The 15,366-nt window shown below is 49.4% G+C and overlaps 1 protein-coding gene across 9 annotated transcripts in view; it reads right to left on the bottom strand.

Moving 5' to 3' along the window:
- Nucleotides 1–2,567, bottom strand: part of TFDP2 (transcription factor Dp-2) — a 165,833-nt gene extending 163,266 nt beyond the window's left edge. For 5 of the 9 annotated variants that reach the window (XM_075132203.1, XM_048863675.2, XM_075132201.1 and 2 more), the window contains exon 1: nucleotides 2,143–2,221. The gene's annotated coding sequence lies outside the window, so the exon portion shown is untranslated. Of the gene's footprint in view, nucleotides 1–1,435; nucleotides 1,542–2,142; nucleotides 2,240–2,524 lie in introns of those variants that run through there. The other 4 variants (XM_075132200.1, XM_048863680.2, XM_048863679.2 and 1 more) reach the window with 4 other exon arrangements.
- Between the last annotated feature and the right edge of the window lie 12,799 nt (nucleotides 2,568–15,366).

The following is a 15,366-nucleotide window of genomic DNA, read 5'->3' as shown; positions in this document are numbered from 1 at the left end:
TGGCCCCCCTGACTTTTTACTGGCCATAAGGGTGAGCACCACGGGGAGGGGTGGAGAGAAGCAAGCGGGGCCAGTGCCTTGGGGGAAAGAGACAGCATGAGGAGATGAGGCCTTGGGGGGGAAGGGGTAGCACGAGTGGGTGAGGCCACAGTTCGGGCATCTGTGCCCGCCCACACTTTTAGGGCGCTTTCACTGCTCCTGTATTTCACTGAACATACAATATTCTAAACAACATATTTCTGAAGTTGCAAGTACCTGTGTTTATATACACAAATATCTGAACTGTAAAATACATTTTCTCATTTGTATCATAACAGTATCAATAAATCATCAGTGACTTCCATTCCCATAAAACTGACATGATTTCAATATAAAATATTAGTATATTACTATGTGATCAAGTGGATTAGCAGCCATAAACTGATGTAAAAGGGATTAACCTGATTTAATTCACTTTAACCACATAAGTATATACTGGCATACAAACAAATTTTAATCAAGCCATACATCAAACCAATTCATAGTTTGAAATTTCTTTAATAGACAGGACAGATAATATATGACCTGGTCATTTACGGACAGTATTATTCTCCAGTTGCTATTAAAAAATTGAGATGCTTTAAAAAACATTTAATTCCAACATTGTTAAGACTAGCCCAGTAATCAATGCTTCTCTCTCCCTTTTATATTTCTATAAAAGTTTCTATTAAATTGGCTTAACATTTATAAGAGTTGCCAGATAGGATTCAGGCTCTGGTTTTGCCATTCTATATAACAAATAAGCATAGCAAGAGACCATGGAAGCTCACTCTTTAATATTATCTCCCAACCCCTTCTCACAAGTACAACAGATATCAATATGAACAGTACAACTGAAGATTTCAATAAAGTTAAAAACAGATACACAAAGTAAAGGTGGGGGAGGGAGGGGAGATATGTGGTTTGCTGATTCTACATTATATTTTCAGCATTATTTCTAGATTATTGACTAAAGTTTGCATTGTGAAACGTAAAGTCTATATTCACCTCCCTTATGCCTTTAAAAGAAGAATTATGGGCCTTCCTAGTGACCTCAAATGTGAAATATGGGACTCTTTCTGCTCTCATTTCCCACCTTTTGACTACCCATCCCCCACAAAAAAAAAAATAAGAAACCAGCCGCAGGTCCACAAGTGGCCCAGAACGTTTTTCAGAGTGTTGCATAAATTTATAGTGCCAAACATCTTAACTTTGTGCTGCACATCAGAAGTTAGCTGTTAAGGGTTTGTTTTTTTGTTTTTTGTTTTTAATGGAACTGATAGGAACTAAACTGCCAGGGAGAACACAGCCTTGCTATAAAGTGAATTAAACACCGAACTGCCACACTGCTAGAAGGACCAAATACAGAACGCTACTGAGCCACCCCTCACCCACCCCTCCTCCCCCAGAGACTTACCCCTGGGAAAGAGACGGGTCTGAGGAGACTGGGGAAGATACCAATTACAACACACACGCGGCCACTTCTATGACCTCCAGCTAGGTTTCAAGCAGTGGCGGAGAAGCCCCAGTGAGACAGACAGGGCGGCTGTCACACGGCACTACCCAGCTCCAGACACAGGCCTGCGTGCCGGGCACGCCAAGCACAGCGGGCCACCTTGCTAAGGCAGTGAAAGGGGACCGTGGCTCACAGGTGTCAGACACCAGAGCCTGTCTCCAGGGCTCTCGGCGGGGAGGTGAATCCCCGTGACAGTGGCCCCACGTCAGGGAGCCGGGCAGGCCCCCAGGGAGAAGGGCAATACGGCGGTTAGCCCCCGTGCACGGTTGGGGCGGGGAGGGAGACATCACAGCCGGGGACTGAGCGGGGCTGCCCCCTACGCAGCAGCTCAGCGCGCTCTTCCGCCCCGTGCCTCCACAGGCCCCGGGGGCGGAGCGGGCTCGGCCTGGCCAGCACCAGAGCCAAGACAAGGAGCCGACGACGGCTCCTCCCTCGCCAGCTGCTGTAGCAGTTAGCCGGCCACCTGGCAGCTGCTCCGCCCGGCCCCAAGGAGAGAGAGAGGCGCCCCCTGGCCGTCTCTGCGTTGCCGCTGGCGCCGGCGCCACCTGAGAGGGTGCACCGAGAACCAACGACCCTCGACGCACAGAGTCCCAACCACCCCAGCTCACCGTGCCTCCAGCCCGGCCCACTCTCCGGCTCGCTCCACAGCCGCACCGAGCCCGTGTCCCTCTCCCCCGCACAAGCTTGGCGGCGTCTGACAACTGCGTTCTCCCATTGGCCACCCCTCCGCGTGAGGTTAGGCGCCGCCATCCGCCCATTGGCGCGGCCCCGTGTGTACACAACCCGCCCGCCAATCCGAGAGACAGCCGGGGAAGGGGCGGGGCACAGACCGAGCTAGTTCTAGAGGGTCGTGCTGGGTACGAGCCGGGATTTCCTATCGCGGCCGCGTTAAGCCTGAGCCAGCCCTGGTCCCGGCGGGAGGGGGGAGCTGCGGTGCCGGGATGGCCCGGCTCCCTCTCCCCGCGCTCACACAAGGGGAGGGGGCGCTACCTCTTAGCAGGACTGACATCCACCACCAGCCCGAGGGGTGGCTGACGCTCAGCCAGGACTCACCACGCCTACACTGGTGGGAGACAGACTCACCCAGGACTGGCTGCTCCCCCACGGGGCCGGGGGGGCGGATACCAGACTTTTAACCGTCTGTCCCCCGTCACACACACCCCAAGGGGGAGGAGCGGAGACATTATCTCCCATGATGCCCAGTGCGTGGATGGCCGGAAGGAACAGAGCTGGTGGAGGAGGTGGACATCTCCAGTTCATGGCCCCGCTGCGGGCAGATGAGAAGGAGGCCCTGTCCCCAGAGACTCACCCCATCACACTGGCTGAAGTACTTAGGGAAGTATTTTGGCATGGAGACATCAAACTACCATATTAATCCAATACAGCCCTTTAGTGAAACCGTGCAGGGCAGGATGCCTGGAGGTTGGCTAGTTCATTACATAGTTTATAATGACATTGGTCATAGTCACAAACTAATATTACATTCATATTTTAACATACATGTGCTAAGGCTGAAGGTACAGAAATCTAAATATTTTATACCACTGACACTACGAAGTTGCATATTTCGTGAATATGCATTGTCTTAATTATACTCTGCATAGGTCATAAACAAGACAGTAAGTATAATGATTACTAGGGCTTTATCGTGACAAGACTACAACACGTGACAAAAATTAATAGTGTTCCTGACTGGTTTTGGCATCAGTGGGAGTTGGTAGTCAAACAACTCTGCCAGCTCCCTAAGATGCTGCCTTTGAGCTTGCAGCGGGAGAGACTTAAAGAGACTGTATCCGATGAAGTGAGCTGTAGCTCACGAAAGCTTATGCTCAAATAAATTGGTTAGTCTCTAAGGTGCCACAAGTACTCCGTTTCTTTTTGCGAATACAGACTAACACGGCTGTTACTCTGAAACTTAAAGAACTGTGTTCTTCTAAGCAATTTTTCTATTATTAAAGTCCTGAAAGTCTCTGACTAGAAAGTTGGCCTACAGCCCAACGGCTAGACATATACCAGGAGTATTGTCTCAGCTCTTCAATCCATGATACTGTAGATCCGCTGGGATCAGAATCACCATTTCAGGTTAATAGTCCCAGCCAGAGTCGTAACTAAGCATTTTAGCACATGGGGCTAGCAAGCATATTTGTGCCCCCTCAAAGTGATGAGTGGGGAGGCATGCAGGGTCACATGCCACCCAAGATTTCTGTCTTCCATTGGGCACAGAGTTTTTCACACTGTAGGGGGTGCCTCACTAAGGGGATGACTCCCACAGCTTGAAAATCATTGCCTCCTGCTAGAAGCCAGGGCATAATATCAAAAACCACTACTGACAGATTTTGCTACCAGTTACTGACACCTATGGATGTTCTTTTTCTGTCCTGTCACAATTTGTTACTTCCTTTCTCACTGGTGAAAGGATAGCACATTTTGATGGATAGGTACATGTCATAATTTGCTATCTCTCACCTTTGTCATCTTCTGGTCCAGGGGTAGCAAAGGGCATCAACCATCCATCACAATTTGCTACCCCTAGACCAGAGGATGACAAAGGTGAGAGATAGCAAATTATGACAGATGGTTGATACATAGCCATGGATGGTGCACCACACTCTGAACCCATACAAAAGCTCCTGGTGAGTACACTCACCACTGACACAAAGAGCCAAGTAGGCACACGCACAAATGACATACTAATCGCAGTGACTGTATGCTGACATAACTTGAGTTAACATAAGTTTGTAGTGTAGTGATAGGCCTTAGGTATATGAATTGCTTGGGAGAAGTAACCACCAAAGTATGAGGCTAAGCCAAGATTCAGCCAGAGGTTTAGACTCCTACTTTTGTGCATCTGGACCTCTGGCACCCTAAAGACTCAGGAGGAAAAAGGCACATAAAAAGAATATGATTTTTTTTTGCTTTTTAATTTCATGACTTAGGGGTGTATAATTCATGATTTTTCAATTCTTGTGGTTGTCAAGCAACCTTGGGGTTGTAGATGTGTGTTCATTATGTTGTGAAGGCCAAAACTATAACTGGGTTCAAAAAAGAACTATATTTAAGTTCCTGGAGGCTAGGCCATTAGCCAACATAGTTAGGGATGCAACCCCAAGTTCTGTTGTCCCTAGCCTCTGACTGCCAAAAGATGGGAGTGGATGACAGGGGATGAATCACTCAATGACTGCCTGTTCCGTTCATTCCCTCTGAAGCACCTAGCACTGGCCACTGTTGGAAGACAGGATACTGGGCTAGGTGGACCATTGGTCTGACTCAATGTGGCCGTTCTTACGTTCAGTAAAAATTACAGTAGATTTTTTGCCTTTGAGAAGGATTTAATATGAGATAGCATACTGCCCTAAGTGAATATTTGGGAACCAAGTTCTACACACAAATAGTGACATGCAAAAAAGCACTAAAGGGCTGGATTGAAAGGCAAAATAACAGTTCAGAAAGGCAATCCCCATTGGAGGATCAAATGAAAATTAAGACGTTTTGATACCACGCCAGAAAATCAGTCAGACTCGAAGTCACATAATCCAGCAGAATAAACTTGTGCTATAAAAATAAAAAGAAAAATTTAGAATTAAAAATTCCATATTAAAAATCACAGTAAAAACATCGGATGTGCTATACTAAATATACAGATGTCATCGATAAAACTACTAGCAACTACTTACTTATAAATATTTTCAATGATTATTTGCTATAAAATATAAATTAAATAGCACAATGACATCCATCTACACAATGTTAAAGGTAAATGATGAAGTGCTAAGAGTAATAAAAATAAGATTTTAAAAAGTAAACAATTAGATGATCAAACTTATATTTAAAAGGGATTACAAGAAAGGGAGTGCAATTCAGTGAATCACTGCAGCAGATAAGATAAATTTGCAAACTGCTAGGAAAGACTTTATACAGACATTAACTAACAAGGGATTCTTTTAAACAAAACGTGTGACATAGTTTTTGGGGATATATGTAAGATATTTCACTGAATCAAGTTTCCTTTAGCACCTCAGCACATTATATCAGACAGAGAAGAGCTGTCATGTCAAGGCATTGGGACACCTCGTGCCTTTCAGGACACAGCCCTGGGAATCATGTGCTGAGATGTACTGTCCTGTGAGAGGGGAAATAAAAAAATTCCTCTGCCCCCACTCTATCTTTGCAAAGTCAGCAGGTTGTTAACCCCACTTTTATCCCCCTGCCCCTCCCTGTGCCAGGGTTTTGCTCTCTGCCAGAGCCTGTACCCTTGGGCTTAACCCCGGCTCCTGCTGTTTCTTCCTGATTTTGTCCCTTAGCTTCCCCTGCCTCCAACTTGACCCCAGTTTGACCCAACTGGGCAGTCAGTTTCCGCCTCCTGCACAAACTCTGTCATCCCCCCCAAAACTCCTTTAACCTCCATGAACAGCAGCAGATTTTAATCCCCAGTGAAAGGAGCAGCTACAGCAGCTGTTACTAAGCATGCTCAGTATGAGCCAAGAAGCACACACAGAGTCCTGCCAGCCATGATCCTAGCACTAGGGTGAGCCTGCTCCAGCCAGGTCCGTGATCCTGCAGGGAAGGGGGTGGTGCTGAGCACCCTAAACTCTGGCCAATACTGCTGGAACTGATCCTGTGGAGATTGGGAGCTGATGTTGCTGGGCCAGGTCCTGCATGCCACCCCATTTTTGCACCCCTATTGGCTCTGTGCATTGGGCCGCTGCCATGCCCTACTTACGGCCCTTTCTCCAGCCATTAGCTGGATCTGGGCAGGGACCCTTTTCCCACTCACCTCTGAACAGAAGTTTTAAGTCTATCCAGCCTCTTGCCTTAAACTGTGATGGCCCCAGAAAGCCAGTCTGCCTAAAGGCTACCAGTTAGGCTGTGCTTTCTCTCTGAGGAAACTGACAGTGTTTTTACCAGTGATCCTACAGCTCTGTCTCAGCAGAGTACATTTATTTTAAGGACAAAAAATAGATTGAGAAAACACAGAACAACAATAAGAACCATAACAAGAGTTTCCCTATGCATGCTAAAACCTGACTAGAGGTCACCCATCAGTCTTATGGGCCCAAGTAAGCCAAAGTCTTTCCAATCCTCCTACAAGGGCTGGACCTGCCCCGTTGGACAGAGGGCTCTGTCCATTTCCTTAATCAAAACAAAGGCTCTGTGTCAGTTAAAGCTCAGCTTTTTTTACCAAAGCCCCTTCTTTGTTTGAGTCTCTTGAAAACCCAGTTTAAATCAGTATATGCAAATACCCAAGTGGGGGGTGGTTTTCTGGAGTTGTTTACAACCTCCAGGGTTATCACCCACCTCCCCCACTGTTTAACGTTCCTCTAATAGCTGTAATTACCTTCTCCCATGGAGTAGAACATATTCATATGCAAGCAGAGTCAGGATGAGCTCCACCCTGACATCTGGTGGTGAGGTGTGGCAAGTTGTGGAAAAGAACTTCAGGGGCTGATCTCATTTGCATAGGCACACCCACCCCGCCTAGAATGAGGCCATAGCTGCCCAAATGGTCAGTTTGGCTGCTGTGGGATCCCCAGTGTCTCTGTTATTGGGGCAGGAAGAATAAATTGTTATTACCCTGATTATGGGAATCAAGGACAGTGGAACTGTACTTGGCCTTTTGTTATGATGGAGGGACTCGCCATCAACTTAGGAGCACTCGCTAGGCAAGGGACATGGGTTCCAAAACACTGTGAAGGGGGAGCTGCTGGAAACAGGTATTAATACTTGGTGGCATGGGCCCCCTGGTGAGGGCCTTACATGCTAATTGTACTTCCTCCTCTCTCCACTGTGGAATATCAGAGCTAATTTTGATTCTATTAGGAGTCTAGTTACAGGCTGCTGAGTTGAATTCACTTTGGGCTAATGGTGCACTAGCACTGAGGCTCCCCTACTATAAGCTGAAATCACAAAAGAGCTAAACTTACTAAGAACTGAAATCACTGAGTGTTGTGTTAAGTGTTGGGGGAGCCTGAAGATATATAGTGGAGCAGTTTGCAGGACGGTGAGCGGAGTGGCTGGTAGAGCAAAGCAGTTTGCGGGACGGTGAGCAGAGTGGCTGGTGGAGCAGAGCAGTTTGTTGGATGCCTAGAGCAGCTCATGGGGCGGCTGGCAGAGTGGAGCCCCATGGAGAGGTGGGGACATCAGATTTGGACCACGTAAGGTGCCCCTTAAACCCCCCCCCCCATCTCCACCCAGGTTGGGAGGTAAAACTCTGCAGATAAACTTTTGAACTTTGGGGCTGCCCTGACCAGAGACAGAGACTTTGGGGTGGATGGACTCAAGAACCAAAGGGAAAAGACATGCCCCAATTTGCTTGGGGTGGGTTTTTTGCTCATGGGATGTGTTATGAATCCTGTTGGTGGTGTTTCCCCAACATAATGCCACATTGTTTCTCTCTGTTATTAAAAGACTTTTTGCTACACTCAGACTATGTGCTTGCGAGAGGGGAAGTATTGCCTCTTAGAGGCGCCCAGCGGGGGTGGTATATATTTGTCACTGGGTGGGGGCTCGAGCCGGTTTTGCATTGTGTTATTGGAATGGAACCCCTAGATACTGAACCCGGCCCTTGTTGCTGCCAACTGTGACAGGCAGAAGGGTTACACATACATAAACTATTCATAAATTTAATACAATGGCTCCTAAAGATGCTGTATGGGATTGTAATATCTATCTCAGTCAGGAACATAGGCTCCTATAATTTCTGGGGGGCAGCCGCTTATCACAAAGGTCTGCTCTACACCCACTTTTAGTACCTGCATAACTATTTTCGTTGGGAGTGTGTAGGTTTGTTTATTTTTTTTCCAAAGTAGCTATATCAATACATCCCCTAGAGTGAATGCAGTTAGAACAGTATAAAAGGTGACTTGCAGCAATAAGTTATTCCCTTTCCTGTATGTGATTAAGCTACACCACCAGTGTAACTGCATCCACACTGAGGGCATTGTACTGTTTTTTAACTGGTACAGTTAAAGTGGTACAAATTGGGTGTATACAACAAGAACTAACACACAGCTACTGGGCTTTTTTTGCTCAGCTGGTAGAAAAAACGGTTACCTACCTTTTCGTAACTGTTGTTCTTCGAGATGTGTTGCTTATGTCCATTCCATTTTAGGTGTGTGTGCTCACGTGCACAATTGTCGGAGATTTCTGCGTTAGTGGTAACCATAGGGCTGGCTGTGGTGCCCCCTGGAGTGGCACACTCATGCGGCGGTATATCAGGCGCCGCTGGACCTACACCCTCTCAGTTCCTTCCTGCTGGTAACACCGAGAGAGGGTAGAAGGGTGAGTAATGGAATAGACATGAGCAACACATCTTGAAGAATAACATTTACAAAAGGCTAGTGTCTGTTTTTTCTTCTTCAGGTGCTTGCTCATGTCCATTCCATGCTAGGTGACTCACAAGCAGTACCCCCAGAGATGGGCTTGGAGTTCACAGCTTAGCAGCTTGCAGTACTGCCCTACCGAAGCCAGCATCATCTCGGGCCTGCTGGGTAAGTGCATAGTGGGACATAAAGCTGCCCTGCAGATGTCCTGGATAGGTACTTGGGCCAGAAAGACTGCTGAAGAGACCTGCACCCTGGTAGAGTGGGTGGTGATGATCGCCAAGGGTGGCACCTTCGCTTGATCATACCAAAAATGAATGGAGGCAGTGATCCAAGAGGAAATTCTTTGAGCGGATACAGAGCAACCTTTCATCCTGTCAGCCACAGAGACAAACAACTGCATTGACTTATGGAATAGCTTGGTCCTGTCAATGTACAAGGCTAAAGCCCTCCTGACGTCCAGGGCATGCACCTGGCATGCAGCTTGCATGCCTCCTCCAACTTATGTGTCCTCAGAAGGAAGACCAGTAAGTAAATGTCTTGGCTCAAATGAAACTGAGAGACTACCTTTGGAAGGAAGGCCAGGTGTGGTGTCAGCTGGCCACTGTCCTTGTAGAAGACCATGTAAGGTGGTTTCGAGGTGAGCGACCAAACCTCAGATACCTGGCAGGCCGATGTCACTGCTATTAGGAATGAAGAAGGAGAGAGCAGGAAGCCAGAGGCTAAAAGGGAGGACCCGTGAGCCGCAACAGCACCAAATTCAAGTCCCATGGAGGCATGGGATCCCTAATGTGCAGGTAGAGGCGCTCTAGACCCTTAAGGAATTTGGCTGTGATAACCTGAGCAAAAACTGACCTGACCTCGAATGGCAGGTGGAAGGCTGAGATGGCCACTAGATGGACCTTGATCGATGAGAGGGACAAGCCCTGGAGTCACCGACGAGGCTGGGGCCATGAAGGGAACTCCTTCCAGCACCAACGTGGGATCCTGCCACCAAGTGAGAGACGACAATATGCTGTCCGGAATCCTGATCACCTGGTCCATGTGGTGCTGGATGGGGACATAGACTGACACCAGCCACGTCTGTAGGGATCTGGGGCAGAGTCTTGTGCACCAGACCATGGAAGTGCATGCTACCATATGACCCAACAATCGCAGGCACGTATGGGCGGTGGTGAGCGGGTGGGCTCACAGGCCTGAGATGAGGTCTCCTATGGCTTGGAACCGAGTCTTGGGGAGGAAGGCTCTGGCTCAAGTGGAGTCGAGAACTGCCCCAATAAATTTTATGCGCCGCACTGGAGTTAGGGTTGATGTATTCTAATTTATTATCAGCCCTAGGTTGCGGGAGGTGGAACAGACCAGATCGATATGTTTCCACACCAGATCTGGGGACTGGCTCCTTAACCCCCAGTTGTTGAGGTACAGGTAAATTTGGACTCCTCAACGTCACAGGGAAGTGGCCACTGGCACTTTGTGAACACTCTCAGGGCCGACAAGAGGCCAAAGGGCATCACCATGAACTGGAAATGGCACTGGCCCAATGTGAAACAGAGGAAGCGCCAATGCCCCGGGAAAATGGAAATATGGAAGTATGCATCCTTTAAATTGAGGGCGGCATACCAGTCTCCCAGATCCAGGGAGGGAATGATGGAGGCCAGGGAGACCATGTGAAACTTCAACTTCTTCAGAGACTTTTTGAGGCGAAGCAGCTCCAGGATAGGTCTGAGGCACCCTTTTTCCTTCAGAATTAGAACACAGCAGGAGCAGAATCCTCTGCCTTCCATGTTCAGAGGAACCTCTTCCACTGCCCCAAGGCCCAGGAGGTTTTTGACCTCCTGAATGAGGAGTTGCTTGTGAGAAGGGTCCCTGAAGAAGGATGGGGATGGGAAGCGTAGTCAGCTATAAATTGCAGGGTATAACCTGAAGAAACTATCGAGCACCCAGCAGTCTGATGTGATACGGGACCAGGCTGACTAGAAAGGGTGGAGGTGATTGAGAAAGGAGGGGGATGGATCCGGTACAGTGGCTGGGGCGGTCATCCTCACGCGCACCCTCAAAATGGCTGTTTCTGGTCTCCCTGATTTTTGGGAGGGTCAGGCTGCACCGCTGGGTGGGAAGACGATGGATAACGTCTCTTAGGCCCCCTGTCCTTGTCCTTCCTCCTGTAGGAGCCTGACCTGGAAGGACCTCGACTGCAGCAGAAGGGGCGGGGGTGGAGGATGGAAGGCTTCCTAGACTGCTGAGCAGGATGCTGGCCCAAGGAGCGGAGGGTGGCTTGGGAGTCCTTACCCATGGAGCCTTGAGTCAGTTATCTTGGAAAAGAGCCCTCTACCCTCGAAGGAGAGGTCCCGGATTGTGGCCTGCATTTCAGGAGACAGCCCAGAAGCCTGCAACCACGAGCTGTGTCTCATGGCCACTGCTGACGCGACCACCCGGGCTGCCAAGTCCGTAGTGTCCCAGGCCATCTGGAGGACTCCCCTGGCTACCGCTGTGCCTTCGCTCACTAACACAGTGAACTCTTTGGCATGATCCTGCAGGAGGGCTCCATGAACTTGTTAAAGGAGTCCCACAGGTTGAAGTTATAACATTCCAGGAGGGGCTGGTGATTAGACACTCGGAACTGCAAGCTGGCCGTCGAATAAACCTTTTGGCCAAACAAGTCCAATCTCTTAGCGTCTTTATTGTTCGGTGTTCCGCTAACCTGTCCCTGCCTGTCCTTTTCATTAACTGTGGACACAACCAGGGGGAGGAGTCGCACAAATACTCAAAGCCCTTTGCAGGGACATAATATTTCTTTTCCATCTTCTTGGAAGTCAGCAGAATAGAAGAGGGAGATAGCCAAATCGTTGTGGCAATCTTGAGGACCCCAAGGTGGATGGGCAATATGACCCATGCTGGGGTGGTGGCTGAGATGACATTAAAGAGGTTGTCAGCCTCCTCAGCGACCTCCTCAATTTGCATACCAAGGTTTTCCGCCACCAGTTTAAGGAGGGCCTGGGTGCTCTTTAAATTCATTTGCGGGACTGCTAGGTCAGGATGGCCCTGTGACTGCCTCGTCCAGGGACGATGAAAGTGGTACCTCCTGTGGGAGGGTGTCGTTCCCTTCCTTTGTGGGGAGGGTTTCCTCGGTGCCGGGATGCGATGCGCCACATTGGCACCACATTGTGACCGCGGTGCCGTGGCTGGCTTGTTCGATGCAGCCAGGGAGGGCTGGGATTATTGGACCAGCATGACCAGCCCCCCCCATTGGGTTCCAGTATGGCTACTGGGGGAGCCACAGTCCCTGCTGCACCGGTGCCATGGCTGGTGCCGCCTCAGGCTCCAGCATTGGTGGGGAGTAGCCCCTCCTCAGCAACAGGCTGGTGGTCTGACCCTGACCATTGTCCCTCTGGTGACCACGGTGGAGCCGTCAAGGCCTGGGTGTTTGCTGACTCTGGTGGGCGAGCGGCAGGGCGATGGTGAGTAGCGCTGCCTTTCTGAGGAACAGCACAGGGGCGAATGAGACCGGTTCAGAGATCCCAAACGATCCCTCCAGGATGGCGACCAACGTCTGGAAGACAGCCTGGGAGTGGGTGACCGGCGCCTCAGCGACCTGTAGCCAGATGATTGCTGGTACCAGAGGTATGGTGAATGGCGCCTCGAATCCGGAGTCCCACACCTAGTAGGTGGGGATCTCGCTGGAGACCGAGGCCTCCGGGCTGGAGAGCTGGGACACAGTGCCAGGATCCAAGGTCTCGGCGATGGGGACCTGTGCCTGCAGTCCAGCGACTGGAGGAAGTTATGCCAGTCTATGCTGCTGCACTCCGGTGGGCTTGTCCTTCGGTGCAGGGGGCAAAGCCACTTCTGTCACCTGACGTGGCACCTCCGGAGCCCACTGGCTCTGCTCTCTAGCTGCTGGGACCGCTTCGAGCACTGAAGACCTCACAATAGGCTGGGAGCCCCTGCTGCTGCCCGAAGGTCCCAAGCCGGACTGGGAGGTCCAAGCTCAGCGTCACCCCGCGAAGCCCCAAAGTGGGCGCATGGCCTAACACAGGTCATTTGCCCATGGCCCCTCTGTCCTTCAGTGCTGAGGGACTTTGCTTCTTCTGCCACTTCCTTGGCACCCCCAAAAAGGGAGTGGAGCCAGGCAGAGTCCGGTGCCAGCAGTGCACTGCGCTGCGCACCAAGGCTGATGTACTCAGTATGGGTTCTGCGGTGGAAGGCTCCAACACAGGGCGAAGAGCAGCCTCCATCAGGATGGCCCTCAACCAAATATCTTGCTCCCTCTGGGTCTGAGGGCAAAAGTTTTTGAAGATGCAACACCTATCTTTCCTGTGGCTTTCTCCCAGACACTTGAGACAACTGTCATGGGGATTACTGATCGGCACTGGCCTGCTGAATGCTGAACACAACTTGAAGCCGGGAGAGTGGGGCATGCCCTGCTCAGGGCAAAGTCCCAACAGGGACTCTAACTAATGAACTTAACACTATCAACTATGAACTATATACAACAACCAGTAGAACGAAGTCTATGAGAAAGGCTATGAAGAGATTATTAGTGCTCTTGCGATGCAAGGCAAAGTGCTCCAACCAACCGTCATGGGTAGTAAGAAGGAACTGAGAGGGCATAGGACCAACGATGCCTGATATACCGCTGCATGAGCACACCACTCCAGAGGCTGCGACAGCCAGCCCTACGGATACCGCTAAGGCAGAAATCTCTGACAACTGTGCATGTGGGCGTGCACAGACCTAAAATGGAATCAATATGAGCAAGCACTCGAAGAAGAATAGTTGCTTGTTGCATAGCAGGCCAAGTTATTCGGGGGAAAGGAGAGCCTGTTGGGGGAACTGGAAAAAGTAAAACCTTCAGCTTAATACACGCTGCAGATTTCATATAGCATACCTTCGCATTTACAGCAATACCATTCTCTGTAATTTCTAGATGTGACACCTATCCAGGGAATAGTAAGACCTGCAATGGAACTCCTTGCCTCCCAGTCTCTACTGGTCTTATTTTCCCACTCAAAAGACTGACTGGCACTTCTTCTGTTTGCAGTGACTAGCAAAAACAAAACCTTCAAAGGAATACTGAGAATTAACCTGTTATTAACGATTAAATAGAGCTGTGCAGACAATAACTAAATTCAGTTGTTTACGAGGCCTGTGTCCAGGGTCTAACTCAAACAACATACGCTTCCCTTTTACTGAAGGGGAAGAGGGTAAGAAGCAGCTGGCATAGGTGGCGGCAACAACAACAAAAAAGCTTCCTCTGTCAGTTTTGCACCAATGAGAGTTTCCCTTCTCTGTCCACTTTAAGGCAACAGCACAATTGTGGCCTTACCAGGTAGGAAAATCTGACCCTATATTCCTTAAATGAAAGCTTAGGTTCTGGAGCACAATTACTGGCTTTCTAAGTTGCCAGAGGTCAGTTACATTTAACCCTTGCTTAGTTTTTCCCTAGCCTCATATCTGTCTCCTGCTGCCCAACTGCAGGTCTCCTAGGGGAGAAAAGGAAGTGCTCTTTCTTCCAATAATGAATTATTGATATGCGATGGTCCTCTCCTGAGGAGGGTGGTAGGGGAGTATCGCCTAGTAGTCAGGGTTGAGGGTCATGACGTGCAGGGGGGTTGTTGGTAGGGGAGCTCAGGCCCTCCCACTCCACCGCATGCTGACACTGAGCGTTATCAGTGCTCTGAAAGCCAGGGCTGCTTAATCCCTCCTTGAGCCCCTTCCTATCACCTCTGCCCCCCGTGACTAAGTCACTATCTGGGTTTAGGTGGTGTGAGGGATGTCTACTCACCAAAAAAGACCCTTCTGGCATCTGTGTGTACCAAGGTCGCTCTCCTTTCTCTCTTGGGCAGCAACTGCATCCTCTGGTGGAATGGCCATCCTCTTGGGCCAGCTTAGTTCAAGGGCTTTCCCCTGCTGGGGTAGTTCAAACAAAAATAAAGGGGGATTAACCAAGTCCAAAGTTCATATGAGAAGGAAAGGGGAATGCTTCCCTCTCAGGCTGTCTCTACAGCAGGTCCTCCCTTCCATCAGGGAGGGACCTTTGGGCAGCTGTTTAGGGAGAGATTCCGCCTTTCCTCAGCTCTTCTCCCCTGGAGCTGCTTGCTGCAGGTCTCTGTTCTTTCCTGGGCTGCCACCAAATGAACTGCTCCCCTGCCTTTTAGCTCCTCCTCCAGCTGGTGCATTTGCTACAAGTGTGGCAGGGCAGGACTGTCTGGGCCCAGAATAGTTTTTTAATCTCTTGTTTCCTAGTGTGGAGTTTGTATACCCCATCACACTCTGAAAGAGAAGTCAAATATTTGTATGTTATATTAACATTAATTGTTAATCTCTGAAATAGCACCAGGCTGAAATCTCCCTCCCAAGATTTGACTATTCTTTGTTTCTGGGTGATCTCTGTAGAGAATGCAGTATGTGTAAGTGCAACAACCTCTCCCCTGCGCCCCCCCGCCTTTTTTTTGTTAGGTACACAGATGATTGTATACATCAATCCTGTTGTAAGATGCCTACACTGGCTCTACC

Source organism: Caretta caretta, chromosome 9 (assembly GCF_965140235.1).
Source record: "Caretta caretta isolate rCarCar2 chromosome 9, rCarCar1.hap1, whole genome shotgun sequence".
NCBI classification, from domain to species: domain Eukaryota; kingdom Metazoa; phylum Chordata; order Testudines; family Cheloniidae; genus Caretta; species Caretta caretta.
This window is presented reverse-complemented; position numbering and strand designations above follow the sequence as displayed.